Source organism: Triturus cristatus, chromosome 2_2, assembly GCF_964204655.1.
Source record: "Triturus cristatus chromosome 2_2, aTriCri1.1, whole genome shotgun sequence".
Lineage (NCBI taxonomy): Eukaryota > Metazoa > Chordata > Amphibia > Caudata > Salamandridae > Triturus > Triturus cristatus.
In genome coordinates this window covers 777286755-777304136 of record NC_140582.1, presented here as the reverse complement: position 1 = coordinate 777304136, position 17382 = coordinate 777286755, and positions in this window count along the sequence as shown.

Below are 17382 nucleotides of genomic sequence, written 5' to 3'. Positions count from 1 at the left end.
CCACAGGTTCAGGTTCCACCAACAGAACACTGAACCACTTTCATGGGGTCACAGCCCCTATATTTATACAACATTTTCTTTGTCACAAACTGTAGGGCAAGGGGAGAACCAGTTACAACTGGTTCTGGAGCACTTTGTTTTGCTTAGCGCCTCTCCCTATTCACAGGACAGGCTACGGACATCAGACGCACCACAGGAGGTGGAGCCAGCATTGTGGAGGGAAGGCACAGTCCTATTCAGGTCCCAGGTGCAACTCGTCCCTCCCATCTACATGCAGATCTCTCCATTCACCACCGGGCAGACTCACCCTGGCTTCTGGAATTCTCCAGCCCTCTCAGCTCCTGTCAATCACAAGCCAGACATGCACTCCACATCAGGCAGGCAGGCACACAGTACACAGAAAGGCCAACATCTAGAAGTAGCCCTTCTCCACTAGTCACAATAAATCTGCGCACACCATTGCGCAGCATTTATTCTCATGAGTTCGCACATACCAAACTCGACCCTGCACTCCTCTCACACCAGGAACTACCAGGGACACACATTTCCCCCATGCATTCCTATGGGAGGGCAGGCCCATCTCACCACACATACACAGAGAGCGCACGCACTTTACACTGGACCCCAGTGCTAAAGTGCACAGAGGCCTAAAATCACCAACACCGGGCTACAGAAAAAGGCTAGGAGAACGCAAAAAGTTTTGGGGTGAACCTGCCAAAAGGGCCAAGTCCAACAAGGTCCAGTCAAGGTCTCAATACATTAGCCTCTGGCTCAACCCTTGGTAGCTGGCTGTGAGCAGTACGGCTTAACCTAGAAGACAAGTGTGTAAAGCATTTATAAACAACTCTACATCAAATAAGTAAGTATAAAAAAAAAGAGAGAAAGGGAAGTTGTTGCTTCCACTCTTATTCCCCGGGGAAATATCAAATAAACAACGGAAGAGTGAAGCTAGAAAGGCAGAGGAGCTTTCAAATGGGATCACTCATGTTTGTTAGAAGTGCCCTCACTCACCAACCTAGTTGGTGACATGCTTCATCATTGGGCCCCCACCAGAGAGGCCGAGTGCCTCTCTGGTGTGCTACGACGTCTGATTACAACGGAGCGGGATTTTTTGGGTGACAAGTGTTGGTGCATAAGGTGAGATTAAAATGGGCTTGCTACTTCCCAAAGAAAATTTTAATTAGGTGGAGGCCAGGTCAAAAAGTTGTAGTGGATGCTGTGATTGAGTAAATTGCTCAAGTGCATCCAAGATTAAGAAGTCAGGTCTACATGTTTCAGCCTTAGAATGCTAGTTGCCAGGCTTTCGTCAGGACCGGAGACCATGGCGGTGTGAACACGCTAAGGCGCACCCTAACCTATGGTCTGCAAATGGGACCGAATTACTCACGGTTCCACGTTTATTACCATCCAGAGTATTGGACGCCTCTTACGAACATTTGTCATGGCGTAGTGCTACTGCATGGGTCTCGGCGTGAGGCGGTGACTATTAGTCACATGTTATCTGTAGTACACCACCTGCGTTGTGCCTAGATAGTGCCCATTTCTGGGACCCCGATGGGCACTATCTAGGCTCAACGGAACCGAGGGACTGAAAAGGGGAAAATGACAAAGGTGAGGGATGGGAACAGTGGACTATCTAGTAAAATCAAACAGCCAATACACACAAAGGTGTCAAGTAGCTTACTAATGTCTTCATGATGTTTAAATCCTGCTGATGCCTGTTATGATCCAGAATTTCACCCTTGATCTAGGCCGACTCACTACACACAGTACCCTAGCTGCCATAGGCATGTGCTCCACAGCCTTAAAGGAGTATGCCCCACATAGCCATTTAAAACCTTGGGCACCATGATGATTCTTGACAGTGATTGTGTTGGCTGAAAAAGTCTGTGCACTTTAATTATGCCAAACTGTAGTTAAGTGCCTGTGTCTCCCCATAAACCATGTGCTGTGCATTGGAACCACATATTTGCCCTATTTAACTTACCTTTTAAGTGCAATATAGGTGGTGCCTAAAATGCATTTAAAGCTTTGAAGGTTAATTGTTATACGTCAGCTTGTATTTACTTCACTCCCATATATGGCAAAACGAAGGTCCTCATTTTTGAGATTTTACCGTAGGGTAGAACCGCAGGCCTTCCTGCTGCGCTGCCATACGGTAAAAAATACAGGGCAGGAAAGCACCATATCTATCAGATACAGCACATTCCTGTCCCTTTCCTCTCCGCACAATGGGCTTCTGTGCGCCAACGCAGGCACCTTTGCACCAGGGTGCAAGGGTGACGGAGTTGTGGGGATGAATATTTCTGTGCAGGAGAAACAATCAGTTTCCTTTTTCGAAAAAGGAAAAACTTGAAGAAATAAAGATATTTCTCCTCGTTGTGACTCCCTTACGCCTCCCTTAGGGAGGCGTACAATTTTGGCACTGCCTCAGATTTACGATTCCTTGTAAATCTGGGCAGTGTCAAAAAGCCTTGGATGTTGCTGGGAATGCCCCCAGCAACACCCATTGCACACCCCTTTAACATAGAAAACTGTGCTATATGGAGCCATATTCACGAGGCAGCTTAAGCCAAAAAAAGTGGCTTAGTGCTGCCTCGTAAATATGGAGCAGGCTCCTGCGCCTCAGAACAGCACAAAAAGTGACGCTCTGGCGGCGCATGGGGCCTCACAAATGAGGCCCTAAATTTCTGTCAGAAGCACAACAATGTTGTGGCTTGGCAGGCATTTAAAGGTACTGCAGCAACAAATGGCAAGTGCCGTCGGTGTGTATGGAATCCTACTTTAAAGTGTTAATGTCACCCCTAAAGTGAAACCTGGAAGAGCACAAGGCAGATTGCGAAATTACACACTATATACTTTAGAAATTTGCCCATGCAGTGACTGAAGGGCTAAACGATATTTCACTGTATTAGTCTAGCTATATTTGTCTCATGAGATAAACCTAGTTGAGATTACAATATTTAAATTTATGTCTATGCCTCGGAAAATTCCAGCAAATTTCTTCAAAGTTATTTCTTCCATATTTTTCAAAAGCAGCTTTTTGATAATTAAATGGAAAATGAACTTTAGAAATATATACTTTAGGCTGCCTGAGCCGGAGCTGGCTTAAGACCAGTTTTTCCACTCCTCACATCTCCAATTTGCATTACACATCCACGGCTGAAAAAGTTAACAACCCTTGCTCAGAAGGCAAAGCCCTGCCTCTATGCCCAGGATGGAGAGGGTGAGGTTAGCTGCTGACCACTTAGCAGGGATTAGCTTGGAGTGGATAGTAGGAGTTGGCAGAATCATCATGAACAGCCTTAGCACAACCTCTTATGACCTACAGATGCCGGGGAGGGCTTCTCCAATATATATTTCAACGACCATCTTAGACAACCATGCTCCAGTCTCAGTGGAAGATGCAACCAGTTTTGATCCTGTCAGAAAGGAAGAGAGCACATCAAAATAAGGGTGTGGCCATGGAGCTGAAGACAAGCCTGTCTGGTAGTAAATGGTTCTGCCACATTGAACAGGGGCTTTATAATCTTATAGTAAGGCAATGGGGTAGGCCCTGCTGGAAGAAGACTTCTGACCTCAACTGGAAGAAGGGTACTCACTCAAGGACTCTTGACTCCTCCTGGAACCCAAAAACTCAGAGAGGCTCCCCAATGGTCGAGTCATTGGCCTTCTGTTTGCCTGATTCAGAGACACAAAAAACAGAAGAACCCCTGACTCTAATAGGGTTCAGCACACCATACTCAATTCAATTCAATACATCTTTATACGGATATAAAATATCCATAAATGCACAAGTCAAAATACCAGCAAAAATATGTACGTATAAAAAAATTACACAATATAAAACAATAGGCACACAGGGACATGTAATATGTAACATGCACAGCAATAAAAATACACGTAATACAAAAGACAAAATGTGCAAGGCAGCCAATTCATAACAATCTTATGACAAACATTCTTAAAAGCTTATGGCAAAAATTTGCCCATAACAAGTAGCAGCATAATTCAATAAGTGCAAAGAGATTTAACAGATAGCAGCATGATATGGTGTAGGTATGATCAAATATAAACAAATAGCACCATAGTACAGTAAAATGCAATCAAATATAAACTGTAAATTTAGGACCATAATGTGGATAACAACAATGTCTTCAGGGCACCATCCAAAGTCTGAGCTTAAGATCCATGACAAGTAGCAGCAGAATGTGGGTAGGTGCAATCAAGACTATTATAGAGTACTCATTGAAGCACGTGAGCGGACTGCTAGTTTAAAAAAAGTGCTGACACAAAAAGTCAAATCTTCACTCTTAAGCTTAAGGATTTCCATATAAGCTGTTCTATAGCCAAACATGGCAAGTGCCTTGAAGAATGGAATCAGCAACTGTTTAGTATATTTTTGATAAAAAATTACAAAAGAATAAAAAATGTAGCGTTGATTGATTACCACGATTGCCGCAAGGGCATGGCGTTTGCTCAAGGTTGATGTTAAAGCCTATAGGGAAGCACAATGAATATTTTAAGGTGCTTGCCCTAATGCAAAAGAGCAAACTTCTCTCCCAGCCACTTATATCCTTCAAAAGGTAGCTGGGTAGCAAATGTGATGGGGGACAGTTAACGTCCACCATGGACATGTACCGTGCGACCTATGATTTCGAAAGTTCTGTTGCATGTCTTATATCGCTATAACGTTCCTATCGGGCCTCTTGAAGGATCTTCTTATTTATACCCTCCATGTCACTTGGATTTAAAAAGATATGGTCAAGATTCACGCTAGTCAGGCTTTCCCTAACCAAGGCAAGCCACGGTATATCCCCACCCTTATCACATTTAAGACAATCAGTTATAATTTCTCTTGTTAATGTTGCTTCGGGATTTTGCCTAACTTTTAGCCAGACTATGGCCAGGCGAGATCTAATATTGTCCTCAATATAAAACAGTTTTAACTCTTTATGACAAACAAAATGTGAGGAAGAAATTGGAGCCCCCAAAAGTCTTCGGCAAAATCTATTTTCTTCTACCTGAAGGCTACAACATTTTGAAAAACCCCAGACTTCAGCACCATATGTTGCGAGGGTATGCTTTTATATATTTTCATTATAGATAGCACTACCTCAGTTCTTTTAGGTTGTGGGAGGCACAACATTGAGATAGTGGCCTTTAAAAATGTACTCCTGCTGTGCGTCAAATGGGCCGCCCAGGAACCAGTGTCTGAAAATACTAGCCCCAAATATGGGAAAGTGCAAGTGCATAACAAACGTTCAGAAGCAGGAGCAGAGGCGGCGGCGCGGTGTGGACCCAATCAGATAGATACCCCACAAACGCAGAACAGGCACGTGAGCCTCTGCTGTTGTCAGAGCCGCTGCTGAGGATGCTGAGGACGCTGAGCGCAAGCTGCCCCAACGCAGAGGGTGCGAGCCACCCGATCCCGAGTGTCATCCCCCGCGAGCCAGTGACCTGGATGGATGCTGCACGCGGGCTGTGATTGCGCCGAGCTGTGCGGGACAGAGCCAGAGACTGGAGCCACCCCATGACAGAGCGCAAGCCGGTGAGAGGGGCCCCCAGGGAGAGGGGGTGCCAGTGACTCTGGGACTTTTCAAGTACTACTCTGTTCCCCATCACGTCCCGGTGCACTCTGGGACTTGCAGTTTTGTAGCTCTCCACAGAGGTACATTGGTCCCCCCTGCCTTGTGAAGTGAGTCTCACCATCAGGATGAGGAGGAGCCCTGCGCAGGCAGCGTGAGCTCGGCACTCCAACACTGGGTTTGCTCAGACACTGGGCTTGCCCGGTTTCTTGCTGGTTTCTTGCCTGGTTCCTTTTGAACGCTAAGGAGGAGCAAGCGAACATCGCCAGGACAGAAGGGAGCGTGACTCGCAGGCGGCAGGGGTTGGATTGCCTGCCCGGAACCACTGGGGAGTTTACGCCTGCTACTAGCTTGGGGTCTGACCTACCAGGAGGACCCTCCCGAGAGTTGACAAGAGCGCCCCCTACCAAGTGTGTCCCCTGGAACAAGCCCTGGGCAATACGCGGCACAAGTGCAGTGAGCACACTACGAAGCTGCTGCACAGTGAGTTGTGTGCAGGGTCAAGGACTGGCACATCGACAGATGCTTCCCTGGGGGGTGATCGGGGGGCAGGGACAGTCCCCACAGGAGGAGGTATCGACTGAACTCTGTTTCCCACCTCGTAGGGGGGAACATCTGCCCTGCCTAAGTGTGAAGGGAGTGATCCAGCAACAGTGGTATCTGGTTTGGAAGGTGAAGGTCTTGAGAACAGAACAGAGAGCAGCAACCAGCAGCAACTGACAGCGAGCAGGCAGCTAATAGGGATCAGTCAGCAGACGCAGGAGTAAGGAAAAGGAGTAAGGAAAAGGAAAGAGAGCGCGGTCACCCTTAGGGTTGACTGCGAAGTGTGTGCCCAGTGAGCGTGCGGAGCGGCCCAGCTAGGCTGGGTGCGGCTTGCAGCTCAGCAGTGAGCCCTGCTCTCATCCTTATTCCTCCTGCCTCCCAGCCTGTTTGAGCCACTTGCGTCTCCCACGCTGCTGACACGGACAATTTCGAATGCCAAAGCGGGAGCATTCGGCTTTTTGTAACTTACCTGGGCACAGCTAAGCATGCGATCAGGAAAGCAGAGGGGAACAGCCCCACAAAAGAAAAAGAAGCAGAGAGTCATGCACGGGATACTGACTGTAGACACAGATCGGATACTTGACCTGTTGCCAAACCTACCAGAAAGCATTACAGTCAACACCCTCTACCCGCTCTCACAGGAAGCTGGATCTGTTGGCTATAAATCACCTGGTATACAACCAAAAATAACGTCCAAATTTGCCTTTCTGAAAGATGCAGGGTCAGCCGTCTTCACTAGCAATATGAAAATCAAGGGTTTACCTGTTCCCCTGAGCCCTACTGTGACCATCTGCAAGGGCAGCTCCGGCGGGAACATCGAGCTTGGCAAACTGCAAAATAATATAGTCACAGACATCAGCAATCTTGAGGAACCAGACACATCCCATGGCGGAGGAGACCTCAACACTACCACGTTGGGCAGTCTGGGGGTTCCACCAGCTGCCCCGGTCGAAGGGTGCATCAAAACCAAGATCATATTAATTACCCCAGAGACAATGAATAACTTTGCAGCCACTTCTGCAGCTATTCCCTCTGCTAGCTTAGATCTCACTTCTGAGCTCACCAATTCACCAATAAAGCTCGGCATACAGGGCCGTATTAGCGTTAAAACAGAAGGAAGAATGGAAGCTTCCGCAAACACACCACATGCACCGCAAGCGTATTTATCACGATGCTGGGACGGTGGGAGAGTGCTCGGCCAGTGCTCTCCTCAGGGGCAGGGCCGGAGCATACCTATGTCATATGTGGAGGATGCTTGCATCTTGGAGAGAGATCTCTCCTTTTTACAATCAAAAGAATGGGAAAACATGCTTTCATCATATGGCAATGATGTTCCCAATCACCCTATACCCTCACCGGTCCCAAACGGGGGAAGGAGGAGGAATTCAAACAAGAGATGGCATGAGCCACAGCTTTGGATATTTTACAAAGATCAGCCGATGCCATGACATACCAAGCTAATAAAATGGACATACAAATCAGCCTATTGAACATACTGGCGGTGTACGTCGCCAACATAGACGACAAAATCACAAATTTAAATAACCTGATAAGATGGGCTCAAGCGGATGCTGACCCCCCCGCCACAAGGCTGCGACTGCTCACCAATAATCGGCAAACTAAGTTCGCTCCCAAAGATGATGGCAAAGCTGGTGGTGGATTTAAAAGAAATTACAACCGCAAAGCCTTTCCCCCCAAGCAAAAGAGATGGTGCTACAAGCCGTGCCAACAATGTCAAGGAGGCGGCAAACCCAAGGGGAAAGGGGGTCGAAGCCAGTGCCACGTCATCGCCCCCGGAAACACCGGCCACAAGCAGCGAAAGGACCAACCAACAAAAATCCCCAGCTGAGGGTAAAGCAGAGTCCACTTCACCATCTCTATTGAAACAGGACACGGAGGATTTCAATTGCAAGGGGAAAAGGCAAAGAAAGCAAAAGGGCCGTAATAATATCCACACACGAGCAGCCTCAAACGGCCATAAGGATCCAAAAAGAACAGATGAGGTAGCTAAGAAATTAGAGAACCCAATAACCTCAGCTGGCAACGCCAAAGAGCAGCAGTTTGGCTCTCCATCCCCTAAGGAGGAGAAGGCTGCTGCCGTGGCAGACCCTGAGCCCACGGGAAAAAGGAGAGAAACAGGGCCAACTGTTAACAACCAACTGGAACACCTGGACCCTTCGTCACTGCCTTTGGCAGAGGGCCCAAAACGCACCAGGTATACAGACTCCTTGGGCAGCAGCAAATCATTTAACCAGGCTCAAGCCAGCAGCCGGAATATAGAACATTGGGGCAAATCCACTGCACCGAATCAGGCCAAAGGCAGTGAGGCGCAAATCGGCGCAGTGCAACCCAAAAGAGCCCTAGAGTACCAAGCAGGTTGATTCCTTCACCAGTTCAAAAGGCAACTAAGGATGCAGCCCCCAGACATTCCGCAGGAATCGTCTCTATGCACTGTAAGCTGGGGTCAGAATCATTGCCTGGGCCTCCTGAGGTTCTCTCTGTGCATGGACCTCCTAATAGGGATCTGAGACAAAGAAACCTCACTAATGGTGATCCAGAGACCACTTACACTGCAATCAAATATGATAGCCTTCCGACTACTAGGCCATCACATGATACTATGACTTTCACTCTATTCCATCCAGAGTACAAGTCCAAAGGCATCTGTGACATACTAAATCGCGGAAACATCAAGAAACTGATAGAAGCCTTAGGCCTGTCAAACGAAGTTACATCACAAGACATTACCTCCATAGAATTTATTGCACCAGGCCAGGGTCAAACAAACGAACTTACCAAGGTCACCTGGCACTATGCGGAGGCATCAAACAAAATCATGAGGCATATGGAAACCTTTAGGCAGTGGGGCATCTCCATAATTCCTGGCAGGGAACCAGGTTATCCACATATTCTTCAGAACACCCGGGCTGCGGAGCACCCATGCGCAGGAACAAAACCGATCTATTTGGTCCTGAGGAGTGCCTGGGGCAAAACTCCCACCTCTAACCCAAAAAATGTAGGCGAGAGTCAGCACATACAACACCATGGGCTGGAACAGGCCTGCACATGGTCATGGTTGGCGGGGTCACTAAATTCAACCAGACTACTACGTTGACAAAACAACAGTCAAAAATCTCAAAAAGATAGCCCACTAAGGATCTGCTCTTGGAATATAAATGGACTAGCAAACAAACAGGGGGATGAGGCCACGATTTCCTACTTAGGGTCATTCGAGATTATTCTGTTACAAGAGACATGGCTTGTGGAGCCGCAGCATTTGGAAGGGTTTAAAATTCAACATACTCCAGCAATGAGGATGAAATCTCTGGAGCGGGGCAGCGGAGGTCTAGCCATCTACATATCAGCCAATAGTGCAATCACCTCATGGGATCTTGCAAATTCCTCCCAGGCTCTCCAGACAGTGGGAATCACATTCAGAACTCACAAAAGCCAGTCCAGGACCGTAATTTTATTGAATGTGTATATCCGCCCTTACTCAGCGTCCAGGCTAACCTTTTCTGACGAGGTGACCGCGACAGTATTAAAAATGAGATCTGGGGTCCCAGTTGCAGACATCATACTATCTGGGGACTTTAACATGTGGCTGATGTCTGACTTACAAAAGAACAAGGTAACCATAACACAGGAAAGTGACTGGGCCACACCACCGCAGGATCATCCCGGATGGTGCAAGGAGGACCCAAAGGGCCGCGCCCTCCAAGGCAATTTGGAACATCTCAGCATCAGAGCCCTTAATGGGCGTTTTCTTCCCGACAAGCCGCCTGGTCTTTCATTTATATCAAAAACTGGCGCATCTCTGATGGCTTACTCCTTTGTCAGCCTTTCCCTTTTGAATGATGTCTCTGGCTTTGGGTTTGGCAATAGTTTAGAACGCGACCACAGTCCTCAAGAAATATTTCTCAGCATTAGGCTGATGCGACATGATCAGGCAGTGGCACAAGCTTTTGAAAGCTCTACGATCAACTTAAAACGTATCAAGTGTTCAGTTAATAATCTCCAGCTCTTAACAACGGAGGCAAAACACAAGATCGAGAACACCAGCAGGATAACTGAAGACCCAATCGCAAACTGGACAAGCTTCACAAGGAATTTGATAGCCAGGCATGCAAAACCAACAAACTACAAAAATGCGACCGGGTCCCAACAGTCTACCGCCTGGGACCCTGTGATACGATCGGCTAAACGCAGCATGAACCGGCTATGGCGGGAACTTAAAAGCAAGCCAATGGACCCGCTAATAATAACTAAACTGAGAGAGGCCTGAAGTCACTTGAAGGCTGCTAGGGCTCATTGGAATTCTTTTTGGGCCAAACTATACCATGATATAAGGTCAAACAACCCTGCAAGGTTTTGGCGCACTATAAACAGCTTAGGGGGCAGTGTCCCCAAAGTAGACTCGATCTTGGACGGAGGGCAACTCACCTCTAGAGCGTGTGCACAAAGAACCAACAACCGAAAAGCAAATCGATAGCTACAATCGAGTTATCAGCATAGAGTACAGTTCAGCCCCGGAGGACCAAATCCAAAAGCAGATCACAAAGGGACGGAAAGATGGAGACCCAGGACCAGGAGGCATCCCTCCAGCTCTGTTCAAGGAGGATCCGGCTTTCTGGGCTTCTAAGTTAGCTCACTCTACTCTACCATCCTAGAAAGGAACATCATTCCACCCTCTTGGAAAGGATTGATCCTCGTCGCAATTTTTAAAGGAGGAGACAAAAAATCTCCAGGAAACTATCGGTTGGTTGCCTTAATCGACAACAAAGCGAAGTTTTTCGCAGGGATATTGCTCAACTCACTTCGGGCATGGGCCAAGGCATGTTCAATAATCCCACCAAACCAAACTGAATTTACAAGCAATACTGGTACTACGGTCAACCTTATGGTACTTTCCTGTTTAATTGACCAGGCAGAGACTAGTACCAGTCCTATTTACATGGGGTTTATTGACTACAAATCGGTGTTTGACAAGGTCAACAGGTCAAAGCTGTGGCAGAAGCTCTCCTCACTGAACATTCCAGATGATTTACTGAGAGCCGTGCAGATTTTGCATCAGGACACATGGGTAAGGATCAAGCTTGGAGATAATATTAGACTGTCACAACCAATTTCGACAATGCAAGGCCTCAAGCAAGGGTGCGTACTGGCCCCCACACTTTTTAACTTATTTTTATCGTATCTTCCGGAAGTCCTGAATCTAGCCAATTCACATGCACCTTAACTAGGTAGTCTCCATTTGTCAAATTTATTGTATGCCCACAATGTGGTCCTCTTAAGCCACACAAAGGGCCTCATGTAGGTAGCGAAATACCGGTCGGTAACGGCCGATTTTCGGTAAATATGCCGTTACCGACCGGTATACAGACAAGTGAGATGTAGGAGTCCAAAAACCACTTTTCGGTAAATATGAGGCGGTAAATACCGATTCATAGTTACCGAATTCTAAAATACCGATTCATACTTACCGAATACAGAATTAACGAATCGGTAAACATGAAGTGGTAAATATGAAGTGGTAAAAATTTAAAATGACATGTAGGAGCAGTCGGTAATTAAGAAATCCATTAAAATCGGTAATTAAGAGTCGGTAATTAACACGGACTAAAAGCAGGTGGTAACCATCAACAATGGATAAAAGCAAACCCAAAATTCAACAGCGTGGACAACATGGCCGCTATGTACGTCATTGCAAGGCGCCTACGTCTACAGGCAGCAGGACTGAGGGTGTGGCGACGGGAGGAACAAATCTACAGACAGCGCATCACACTATTCCAGCTGACTGATGCAGAGATACATGAGAGGTACAGGCTACACCCCGAAACCATCATGGACTTAATCAGGGACCTACACCCACTCCTGGACCAGCCAGTTAGAAGGGCGCACGCCATACCCCCACATGTGCAGGTGCTCTGCAGCCTACATCTGTTGGCATCCGGCAGTTATCAGGTGGTGATAGCTGCGGTGGGTGGGGTATCCCAAAGTTGCCTGTCCCGTTTCTTCAGGAAGTTCCTGGATGCCATGATGCAGAGAATGCACCACTACATAAGCTTCCCGAACTCACAGGCTGCACTGCAGAAAACAAAAACAGACTTTTATCACATGGCACAGTTCCCCCATGTCCTCGGCTGTATTGATGGTACCCACATCCCAATCTGTCCACCAGCAGATACAGAGCACATCTACAGGAACAGGAAGTCCACCCACTCCATCAACGTGCAGGTGATCTGTGATGCAGGGAACATCATCACAGATATTGTTGCAAAGTTTCCTGGGAGCACCCACGACTCTTACATCTTCCAGAATAGTGGGATTTACACACGACTGAGTGCCGGAGAATTCGGAGAGGGATACCTGCTAGGTAAGTAACAGTGACGCCCCTTGAAACATGCAAACATAGTGTATAGAGGCATGTTACTGATGGTTCCCTTTCACCCATCCAGGCGACAGTGCATATGCATGCCGGTCATTCATCCTCACTCCCTACCTACACCCAGCTACCCAGAGTGAGAGACGATACAACGTGGCACACAAAACAACACGCAATGTGGTGGAGCGCACGTTTGGACTACTGAAGAGCAGGTTCCGCTGCCTGCACAAGAGCGGAGGCGCACGCCAGTACAAACCCATCACCTGCTGCAAGATCATTGCCACTTGTGCAATGCTGCACAACCTTGCCACGAAAAAAGGTACAGATGTGGAACTAACATATTTTGAGGACAACGAGGATGAGTCAGGCCAGCCAGAGGGCAACGCAGCTAGAGTGCCAACTGCAATCGATGGGAGAGAGAGACGGGCAGAGATCACATCCAACTATTTCTGAGTAAGTAAGGGGACACAGCGAGTTGTGAGCAGTCATGACGTAGTTTAATGTGGCACCACGCCATGAACACATGATCAGGCCAATCTGGCAATATATCATCTATACAAGGAGTATGTCCAGGGTTACGTCACCCATTGTGAAGTGGCTAGGCAGGGCGACATCAATGTTTGCGCATACGCGCTGCAGTGGTGGATTGCACGGCCTGTGCATCCTCACTAGAGCCAACCCCAAGCCGCCTGCTGCTCCTGCGTGTTTCTGGGACGGGGGGTGTGATGCTGCTGGTGGTGTCGATGCTCTCCGCAGGATCCCCTGCAGCAGTTGTCGACGCCTGACTCGTCAATAGCACCCCTAGTGCACTTGTCACCTGCACCATCCCCCGAGACAGGTCGCTGCAGCACTGTGTTAGGCCCTCCTGCATCGTCACAGAGCGCCGGCACAGTAGGGAAGTGGCAGTTGCCAGACGGTTGAGTGCCCTGCTGGTAGTGTCCCTTCTCTGGCGTTCCCGGCGCCGTGCTTCGATGTCAGCATCTAATTTGCTGCACAACTGCTGGATAGACTGGGACATGTCCCGAATGCCCGCAGCCATGCCGCCAATGTTTGTGTCCATGTTGACTATGCTTGTCTTCATCACCCGCATGTGCCTCTGGACTGACATGACTGCCTTTGATTGCAGGCGCTGTTGCTTTAACATTTGGCCCTCGAGCCCCAAGAAGACACCATGGCCGTCAGTGGGTGCTGGTGGACTCTGGACACGCGACCTGCGGCGCCCTCTTGTTTCCGTCTGTGCTGCCTGTGAGGTGTGGGGCACAGTGGCATGGCTCCCTTCCTGGGGCCCGGTGCGGTCTTCAGGGCCCATGCTGTCGTCTGACGAGGTGTCCAAGGCTCGTAGCCTGGCTGCTGGACGCCTCCTCTGTCTCACGCATGCAAGCGGAGATGTGGCCGGTGAATCGAACATGAGTGGCGAGGCTGGCTCTGGTGGTGGTGATGCTGGCTCACGGTGAGGTGATGCTGGCTCTGTGTGCGGCGATGCTGGCTGTGTTGGTGGTGCGGCTGCCAGTGGGCCTGCTCCCCGGTCTGTACTTGTGCTGGCTGGAGGTGTTTGATGTTGCCGTGGTGCCGTCTCTCCTGCAGCATGCCCTGTCCTGCATGATGTCACATCTGTGGACAGAAATACAACATTGGCTCAGTGTCCCCGAAGGGCTGCATTGCAAGCGGCACAATAAATAATTTCACATTCCAACATGTCCCCTGTCTCCTTGTGCCTCGAGTGCGTGACATGCCTTGTTGCCCTGTAACATTTACGTCATGGTTAGTGTTGCCCTGACTACATCTCCCGAAATGCATTGCCTGTCTGCACTGACACGTGTGGACTGCAGTGTGATTCTCGTTTCACATTTGGGGGATGTGGGATGGGGTAGGGGGGGATACATTGCTGTGCTTTCGTCTTACCTTGGTGTGTTGCGGCTCTGGCAGAGCTGTCGGCGTCCCCAAGACCCACGACGCTCTCTTGCTCGATTGTGGCCGCCACCAGCTCCTCCAGTTCGGTGAGGGCAGGTGCCCTGTTGGTTCCACCTCCGGTCTGGCTGGCCTCCTTCTGGATGTCGCCCATCTTCCTCTTGGTTACAATCCTCAGGTCATACCAGCGCTTTTTGAGGACCTCAATGTCCCTGTGGGTCACTCCCACAGCATTGACCTGCGCCTGGATGGCCAGCCATATGTTGCGCTTTTCCACCTCAGGCACTTGCAGGGATTGCCTGCCGAACAGCTTCTGGTGCTGCTTCACGACCTCCTCCACCAGCACCTGGAGTTCCTTGGGGCTAAATTTCAGCTTCCTCCTCCTTTCCCCTCCGTCTTTCTGTGTTCTCTGGCTGGACATGCTGTTCGTTTACCCGCTCGCACATGCAACTGCTCCCTGCCTCTCCTCTGCACTCCAAGCCTCTCCAGGGTCGGCTAATTATGTCCACCTGCCTGGGTGTGGCCACTTCGGCTAATTGAGTACACCTGCCTGGGTGTGGGCAGTTCCAGGTTGGGTGGGCTGTCGTTGCACTGGATTCGCTGTTTCGTCAAGTCATGTGATTTTCTTTACCGACTCCGTACATACCGAATCGGTATTTTCCGAATCGGTAACTACCACCTCGGTATTTTGCGATTCGGTAACTTCCACCTCGGTATTTTCCGATTCGGTAAATACCACCTCGGTATTTACCGATTCGGTGAATTCCGATTCGTGATTACCGAATGTTACCGAATCGGTAACTGTTACCGAATTTTTACCTACATATAACTTACCGATTCTAATTTACCGATTCGGTACGGCTCGGTATTTTAGAACCGGTAAAATTTATTTACCTACATGAGGCCCAAAGAGAGGTCTACAAAGGCTCCTGGATGCAACTGCCGCATACTCAAATAAGAATGGGCTTCAGATAAATAATAAGAAAAACAAAATCCTGGCTGTTCACCCAGGAAGGCCCAAGAAGCTTAAATGGGTCTTGAACTCGGAAAGCATTGAAGAAACTAACTGCTACAAGTATATAGGAGTCTTCTTCAATAATAACGGAAGATACAAAAGCCTTTTGGGTGATCAAAAAAAGAAAGGAACAGCGCTAGCATTCGCACTTAGTTCCATACACAAGAAACTATTTGGCCCAACCTTTGCTCCAACACTTCATGTGGCCCAGGCAAAAGTCATTCCAACTCTAACATATGGAATTGAGGCGCTCAAAGGACTGGACAGTGGCCAACTAGATAAAATCGTTGCAAATATTTTTAGAAGGGTTTTCAAGCTACCGTCGCACACTTCACTGGCACAAATCAGGCTGTAACTCGGCATCTGCAAACAATCAATGGGCAGAATGATGACTTTTCTAATGAGCTGTCATAAGCTGAGGTCGTCAAAGGTGGGCACCCTAGCACAACATTTATAGATCAACCTGAACACAAAACGATGGCAAGTGGGGTACCGCTATTTGTCCTGCGGGCTCAATACCCTTGGCCTGAGTAAAGTCTGGGACCTACGTGTAAGCCAAAACGAGTTCAAGAGGCTAGCAAAAATTAGTTCGAAAAAGCTTTCCTCAGCATAAGACAGGGCAAGCCTCGCAGCTAGAAGCCATGGTTGGATGACCCTCAAGACGTATGATCAGCTAAAATGTCAGAGCTACTTAAGCTTCACCTTCAGTGCACGCACCAAGCTCCGCTTTTTAAAATTGAGAATGGGGGGATCCCACTGAATTGCCATCTTCCCAAATGAAAAAGAGACCGGGCCCTGGAATCATGTCGGCTTTGCGGCCATCCTAGAAAAGACCTAATGCATGTACTGTGTCTGTGTCCTAACGTCTTGAAGGAAAGAAGGGCTCTTCTACAGAGGGGCTGGAACGACAAGGAGGTCAGATCATGTAGAGGTGCTGTATTCAAAACAGGCCAATACTGCACCTCTACATTAACTTAAATTGCGCACTGGTTAGGTATATGGACTGTGCCGCAAAAAAACTAGTGGTGGGGAACTGCTCAACGTTTCCTCGGCCTGAGACTTAGACCTCTGGCTCATCGCAATAGCCTTTGAACAACTCCTCTTGCGGGGCAGTCAGGCACACTAATAGTTGTCAGAAACACCAAAACAAAACATCTATCGGAAGGGGAACGGCTCATGGGCTAGCTAAATCTGGGACTCAAAAGCTACCCCAATTAGTACTACAGTTTTCCCTTAAGGGAACACCATGACAGGATTTTTGAACAGTGCACTTATAAGAGAGTTTTCCAATTGGGACGTTGGGTGCTTTCATTTATAGGAACCGGGGTTCCTTTCAAAAGTTTTTTTAAAAATTAAAAAGTGCTATATTTTTATTTGCTGTATTTCGCAAAGTTTTTATTGATATTTGCAATCAAGTTTTCTATTTAACGTTTTAACTTTTGTGGAACGTTCAGAACCTGAGTTAATTGTATTAATAAGGTGCTTTTTGGGGCCGCAGCTCATTATAAATGATTTCTTAAAATTAGTACAAAGATCCCGACTAGCCATAAAATCTACAAAGCCCCTAACTAAAGTGCGTAGTGCATTCGGGGTGTGGCCCATTAGGACCGCATCGTCCGCGTATAGTAAGACGGGTAGTGTATTGCCATTGATCCTCGGGACATCAGTAGTTATTTTGGACAGCACATTATGTAGGTCATTAATGTATACAATAAATAGGAGTGGGGCCAGTACGCACTCCTGCCTGACCCTTCTACCAATAATAATGTCACCTGAGACCTCCCAGTCCTTACTGATGCTTACCTGAGCCTTCAAGTCCATATGCAGATAAGCTAAAAAATGAACTAATACCTCGTCCAACCCATATTTTAAAAGACATGCCCATAAACGCAACCTGTTAATGAAATCGAAGGCTGAGGTCAGGTCCATAAAAGCCAAGTAAA